General features: G+C 35.6%; 1 pseudogene; it reads left to right on the top strand.

The window, feature by feature from the left end:
• The first annotated feature begins 249 nt into the window (after positions 1-249).
• On the top strand, positions 250-651 carry LOC115850883 (large ribosomal subunit protein eL22 pseudogene; annotated as a pseudogene).
• Positions 652-7,975: the final 7,324 nt, after the last annotated feature.

Genomic DNA, 7,975 nt, shown 5'->3' with positions numbered 1-7,975 from the left:
TGTGACAGACCCATGATATGAACTTTGGAACAACAACAACAAACAAAAAGTACTGGGTGAAAGAACAGTATTGTTTCTCCTGAGAGACAATTAGAAACTGGTTTCAGACAGGCTGGAAGTAGAGAATGCAAATTTTCTGTTAAAAATCAGTGGAATAAAAGCATTTTATTTCAATCTCATCTTTTCGACCCCTGGCAAATACCTAAAAGAACAAAAGAATAGTAGAGCTTTTCTGCCTCCACTGTGGCGATGGCGCCAGTGAAAAAGCTTGTGGTGAAGGGGGGCAAAAAAAAGAAGCAGGTCCTGAAGTTTACTCTTGACTGTACCCATCCTGTAGAAGATGGAATCATGGATGCGGCCAATTTTGAGCAGTTTCTTCAGGAAAGAATCAAAGTGAATGGAAAAGCTGGGAATCTCGGAGGAGGTGTTGTAACAATCGAAAGAAGCAAAAGCAAGATCACTGTAACTTCCGAGGTGCCTTTTTCCAAAAGGTATTTGAAATATCTCACCAAAAAATATTTGAAGAAGAATAATCTCCGTGATTGGTTACGCGTAGTTGTTAACAGCAAAGAAAGTTACGAATTACGTTACTTCCAGATTAATCAAGATGAAGAAGAGGAGGAAAATGAGGATTGAAACTCAGTTATCTGGAGTATTTTGTATGAATTCTTAAATAAAATTTAGGAAACAAAATGGTGGCTTTCCTTGTATCTCTGCAGTGCGGATTGAACAGAAAATTGGAAATCATAGTAAAAGGGCTTCACTTGGGCTGCCACTCACTTACTTGTAATTAAACTTTTTTTCTGCTTGAAAATTTCAATTCTTTTGGTAGAAATACCAAAATGTGTAAGTCTCCTTCAGGGGAACTGACTACTGTTTGTCATTGAACAGGTGGATGAGGGCGTGGAGATGTGAGTTCAGTTAGTTACTATTTTACACAAAAAGGGGTGGGTCAGTTTCATGTGGTACTTTTCTCAAAGATTGAGGAATACAAATGTGGGAACTCCTGATTCACTGAAAGCAGATCCAGTGACTTGTTTCTGAGGTTCTTTTTTTGGGAAAGTGGCAGTGTCGATAAAATGCAGGCTTCTGGGGCATTTGTCTTCATTTTCTGATTACAAATTACTCTTGATGGACACAGTTATTACTATGTATGTTAATCATTTTTCTTCCTGTAGAAATAAAATGTCCTTTTGCTTCGCATATTCTACTACACCTCTGGAAAGGGTCTGGAGAGCGACTGTAAAAGTCACAGGTGTTCAATTAAGGAAAGGTCTACAAAATACGAATTTGTAAATAAACATTGTTTCTACAAGTCCTTGCACCAAACTGTCACTTTGAACCCCACCAGAGGGAGCTGGAGATGAGGAATAGTGGAGCTTCCAAAGGTGGGTGTCGGTGAGGTTGCCTGGGGTCAGGCTCAGAATCCCAGAGTTCTGGAGTCTTACCCCGGGGGCAGGTGTGGAAGAGAGGGGCCTGGGAGACAGCTCAGGCTGAAGAGAAGTCTTGAGATGCCCGGGGAGTAGTCCCTTTCACACCATTTAGGCCACGGCTGGGCTTAAAAGTCATTCTACAAACACGTTAAGCAGGGCCAAACTGAAAGGGCTTCCCACGATATTGGGGGTTCTGCTGTACGTGTACAGGCTAGAGATCTGTGAAAGGTCATTAATGAGATCATAAAGATGTGATTGTTGCTGACAATATCAAGAGTGACTTTGAGAAGAGATCCTGATGCCTTATGGTGCCCTCTAAAATTTAAATTTTACAGGAATGTCTGCATTGATTTAAGGTTACGTTGTATCAAATTCATGTCTTTCAAGAGCTTGCCTAGGGTGCCTTTCCACACCTGAAATTCTTGTGATCTTGCTAGTTGCATAGCTGGAAATTAAATGTTTTGAGTCATACCTTGGCTCCAATTTAACATTTGGTGCTCCTTGGCTTGAATTTAACATGTTGAGGCTTTGTAATTTCATTTGTGGTAAAGGCTCTAGCATTTTCCATTTCTATGCAAATTTCTTGAAGCAGAATTGTTTGCATGTTTCTCTGCCCTAGAGAAGGCATTGTTTCTTTCAAAGTTAACTGAGGCATCAGTTGCTCTTTGGTGCTCTCCATTACCATGATTATTAACTTTGTTAGCAAGTTTGTGTCTTGGGTTTGCAAATTTTACTTGTTTGTTGCATTGATGTTCCCTTGTAGTAATTCTTAGCTTGGTTGTAAAAAAATTAGCCCTGGGCTGAAATTAGCATATAAGTTTTTTTTTTTAAACTATTTCCAGAATCTAAAACTTGTAATAAAATTGAAACTTTTTGGTTTTTCTATGCCTTTTGAACTCTTGTATTTTGACTTTTGATCACATTTTATATTAAAGTGGCTAACGCATGGCTACTATTATTGTACAAAGCTTTTTTTTTTTTTTTTAAAGGATTGGCATGCTAATCTGTTTAGCAACAATAAATTGGTTGTTTGTCCTCACTGATGAATTGCTGTACCAACAATGACCTTGGACTTCATTAAAAAAAAAAAAAAAGAATAGTAGAAAATTCAAGATTTAATATAATAGAAAAAAAACCTTCAATATACAAATAGAATTATACTAGCCAAAAATGTGAAATATTAACCTAAACAAGAGTGCATGATATTTATTTTCACAAACTTCCTCAGTCTCCAAGATATTTGTACATTTCCAAAAAATATTAAGTATCTTATTCTGCACAACCTCTACAAAATGACAATTAAGACATCAAGAGTTATAGGAAGGCTCCGGGTACTGTGGAATATATCCTGTTGGGACCCAGATATTTGCGACAGAAAAGCAGATACCTGGCAAATAAAAAACAAATAAATAATAAAAATAAATAAAACCATCTGTACACTTTCTTTCCTAGCCTGAAAGTTACTTCACTGAGAGCTGAATAGAGGAGAGAAGGAAAAGCATTGCCATAGACTAAATGTTAGTGCCCCCATTCATATGTTAAAACTTAATTTACAGTGGGATGTCATTTGGAGGTGGGGCCTTTGGTTGGTGATCAGGTCATAAGGGCAGATCCCTCATGAATGAATGACACCAAACCTGCTGGCACCTGATCTTGAATTTGCCAGCCTCCAGAAGGGTGAGAAATAAGTTTCTGTTGTTTATAAGTCACCCAGTCTACGGTAATTTGTTATAGCTGCCTGAATGGGCTAAGACAGGAATAGAGGAGGCAATCCATGATTTTATAAGTTGAGGGGTGCTCTGGATACTCTAGCTTTCAATATGATGGGCTCTCAATATTACACTTTCCTTTCTGCACTTTCTTCTGTACTTTTGAGGGATAAACATGCAAGCCACATATTTCAGACAACCTAGCTTTCTGAATTTCTCTTGGTTTCTGCCAATTGGAGGCACTAGATGGAATTTAGAAGGAAGAAAGAAGAAACAGAATATTACTTTGCTATTTCAGTTTCTTTCAGCACCTAGGGGCTGTGACAGTAGCAGGACCATAACGACAAAAGAAGGCATCTTGCTCATGGTCTTCTTGGCATGGAACCTCCATTCTAGGAGAAGAGCATGCAGGGGTGGAGGCAAAGAAAGGCAGACCAGTTCTACAATATACAAAAATTTATTGAATTAAATGCTCGCGAAATGGGTGAATTTTATAATATTTAACCTATATTTTATAAAGCCATTTTTTTAAAGGTGATTTTAGGCAGCAGTGAATGTCAGCAACTTTGAGAGTAATTTAGCAGCAATGGTAGAGTGGGCTCCTGGTTTTTGCTTAATAGCAAAATACATTTCTTACAGTAGCAGACACAGACAGAGAGCTTACCCCTCATACTGTCAGCAGCTCTGGGGCGAAAATGGTCACATGAGCTGTAGTCTAAGGCAGTGACAGTTTCTTGATCTATGAAGAACAACCCTCCTCTTCCCTTAACGCCTTTAGCCATTCCATCACTCTAGTCACCCGTGATCAGCTATAAATTTCCCCATCCTTAAATACTGAATGGTTTTCACATCTGCCAAATGTACGCTGAATACCAAAGAAGATTTTTCTGTCACCCAAGCAATTTGTTGAGGAAGAGTTTGGAGTCAACACCTCTGAATCCACGCCCCAGATAGTCCCAGTTACCATAGTTGTCAACATCTCTGGCAAGCAGCAAAAATAATTCAAAGATGGATCATACTTAGAAAGGAAATGATATGTGCTCTATGCTCAAAACATTTTTCTTTAAATCAGTAAACGGTCATTTCTGATAAAAAGATGGTTACAGTAAAACAAAGGAATGAAAGAAATGCTTCTCATTATTCTCACAGAATTTATAGATAATATCATCTTTATAAGTAATAAGTGAAATTTGAACAATGAGAAAAAAGTATTCCAAAGAGACTTTATAGGATGTCCAAAGAATATAGAATTGAGTTGCAAAATGTCACAATATGACAAAAAATGAAAAGCCAGTGTAGAGAATAATGCCCGTTATAGGTGGAAAAAGTTAGATGTTTATAAGTAGTTATGAGGGTGACTCAGAGAGAAAGAAAGAGAGGGAGGGAGGGAGGTGGAGCAGGGAGAGAGAAAGGGGAATGTAAACATGATCACAGAAGGAACGCTAGACTTTAAAAAGGTATATCTAACATGCATTATTGATATTTTTAAGAAGAACTAAGCAAATGAAAATATAGAAAGAGTCTAAAGTATAATTTTTTCAACATTTTTTCTGAAATAAAAACAAGTTGAATGTGTAGACTGAAGGGGCTCATAGATTTCCAAGAAATAATGAAACCTAACATTCATACCTACCATTCCAAATCAAAGCATATTCTGGTAAGGATGTTAAAATTCAGGTACAAAGAAAGAATCCTAGGAGTAGGAGGGGAAAAAATCATGCCCCCTACTAGTGTGAAATATCAAGATGGATTCGACATCTTCACAGTAATATTCATGCAAGGAGACAGTTTGATCAGTATCTAAAATATACTGAGAGGAAGAATACGTGATGCAAGAATTTTATAATCAGCCAAGTAATCCTTCGATTTTAGAGAAAACTTTTGAGTAAAAAGGAAAAGGGTGCACGAAGTTATGCCATTTATGAATAACAAGGTCTGAAACTCCTAGGGGACAAGGTTAGGCAGTGATAAAGAAAGAAAAGGGAGAAAATGGAGCTGAAATCAACTGATTAGGTGATGAGAACTAAAGGATATTTTTTATCCTTGACAGAGTAGACACCCATGCCAAACCACCCCCACTCCTGCCCAAATATGTTAAGATTAATTTTTATTTAATGAAAGTGACAGAAGCGTGAGATGGTCACATGATCAGAGCAAAGGTAGCGGGAATATTCAGCCAGCCTCCTTTGGGTTGCAGAGTCTGTTAATTTTGATTCTGTTCCCATGTGAGGACTCTTGTCAATACGCAAAGCTCATTTTTTCTAAGCTCAAAGCTTTTTCAGAATCAAGTCACCTAACACCATTCAGAAAGAACTTTAAGCAGCATCTATGTCCTTCCTGTGAAATATTTATGAGCAACTTGGATTCTGACTTTCCTGTCAAACCCACCAAAGCCTAGTCTACATTCTCTTTTAAGGACATGAAGGATGTTGGAAGTGGAAATCCTGTTTATCCCCAGCCCACATCTATCTTTCTATTTTTTTCTATTTCTATAGATGATAGATAGAGAATAGAGATACAGTTAATTTCTCACCGAGCTTATTAAAAAATCTATGTTCTTACAAGCTGTTACTTATATTATTTCATTTGATTTCCCCAATACTGTTAATAGTTGGCATCATAATTCCCATTTTACAGCATAGAAATTTCAATTCCATTAGGTTAAATCAATTTGTTCTAAATTACACAGAAATTCAGTTTTGTGTCTGGTATTAGAAGAATCTCTTTGTACTTCCCCACCACCCCTTACTGTAGTTGTAAAATTCACCTATTGGCAATCACATATGATAAATGATCATATGATTCCAGAGAATAAATTACAAGTGTTAAACTTAAAAATAATGGCTTGTTAGTTCCCTATCCCCACATCTTTAATGACAGAAATCACAGATCTTGTTCATGAGGATCACAGTTTTTGAAGTAAAATACTGGATTTTTATTTCTATTGCTATGACGGTATTATTATAGTAATACCAAAACAAGAAAAAGACAATACACAAAAAGAAGACTACACACCAATTTCCATCATAAAATAAATGTAGAAATCCTTAGCAAAATATTAATAAATAGAATTAGCAATATATAAAAATAATTATACACCATTACCAATTGATATTCATTCTCAGCATGTAAAGCCAGTTCAATATTCAAGAATTATCAACGTAATTGACCCAATCCTAAAGAAAAAAAAATTGCATGGTCATATAATTCAATGCAGAAAAAGGGTTTGACAAATTTCACAACCATTCATGTTGTAAAAACAACAAATGAACAAAAAGCTCTCAGAAAAATAGGAATAGAGAATAACTTCTTCCACTTGATAAACAGCATCTCTGGAAATCAAAAACAAAAAGAAAACCAAAACCAAAAATCCCAAAGTTAACATTATACTTAATGATGAAAGACTGAATTATTTCCCTCCTCAAGATCAGGAACAAGGCAAGGATATTCACTCTCACCGCACTCATTTAACATAGTATGAGGTGTTCTAGCAAGTTCAGTAAGGCAAGAAAAATAATTAAAAGACAGATATGTAGGTAAGAAAGAAATAAACTTGTCTCTATTCGCAGATGATATGATTGTATACAAACTGAAGTCTAGGAATACACATATACTCAAAAAAATACCCTTTTAGAATTAATAAGTTAAGCAAGGATACAGGATATAAAACAAACATAAAATATTAATTGTAAACCTATTTGCTAGGAATTAACTATGGGCAGTGAGATTTTTATAATCACTCAAAAATGAAATATAGAAATATATCCAATCAAATCCAATCCAATCAAATATTTACAAGACTTGTCATCAAAAGACTATAAAATGCTCATGAAAAAAATCAAAGAGGTTCTAAATAAATGGAAGACATTCAGTGTTTATAGATTGGAAGCTTCAGCTTGGTAACCGTTAGTTTTGCAAGGGCCATCATGACAAAATATCAAAGGCTGGGTAGCATAAATGAAATAAATATATTTTCTCACAATCCTGGAGGCTTATTAAAGTCAACGATCAAGATGTCAGCAGGGTTTTATTTTGCCTAAGGCTTCTCTTCTCTGCTCCTAAATGGCCATCTCTTCTCTGTACCTTCAGAGTCTTCCTCTATGTGTGTCTGTCCTAATTGCAAATCAGGTTAGATTAGAGCCCATCTTAATTACCTCATTTTAATTTAAATACCTCTTTAAAGACCATATCCCAAATATAGTCACATTATCATATTGTTAAGTCTGGGGTGTTAAGACTTCTACACATAAATTTTGGGGAGAGTCAATTTAGCTCATAACAGTAAGGATTTCAATTATGCCAAAATTGATATATAATTTTAAAACTATTCTCATCAAGACATCAGCAAGAATTTTTGTATAGACCAGATTATTTAAAAATATATATGGAAAAGAACAAAGGAACTAGAAGAACAAAAAGAATTTGGAAAATGAAGAATATAGTAGAAGAAGCCAGTCTACCCAATTTTAAGCCTTATTTTTTTTCTTTATCTTTTTTTTATTACTGCTTTATTTATTTATTTATTTATTTTGGAGTATAGTCACTTTACAATATTTTGTTAGTTTCTACTGTACAGCAAAGTGAATCAGCTATACGTATACATATATCCTCTCTTTTTTGGATTTCCTTCCCATTTAGGTCACCACAGAGCACTGAGTAGAGTTCCCTGTGCTATACAGTAGGTTCTCATTAGTTATCCATTTTATACGTAGTATCAATAGTGTATATATGTCAATTCCAATCTCCCAATTCATCCTTATACTATCTTTAGTAATCAAGACTGTGTGGTGTGAGTGGAGGAATAGACACATAGGGCAATAGAAGAGAACAGAA

The sequence above is a fragment of the Globicephala melas genome, unplaced genomic scaffold (assembly GCF_963455315.2).
Source record: "Globicephala melas unplaced genomic scaffold, mGloMel1.2 SCAFFOLD_621, whole genome shotgun sequence".
Classification (NCBI taxonomy): domain Eukaryota; kingdom Metazoa; phylum Chordata; class Mammalia; order Artiodactyla; family Delphinidae; genus Globicephala; species Globicephala melas.
The sequence above is the reverse complement of the archived record's forward strand: the minus strand, read 5'-3'. Positions and strand labels throughout refer to the sequence as shown.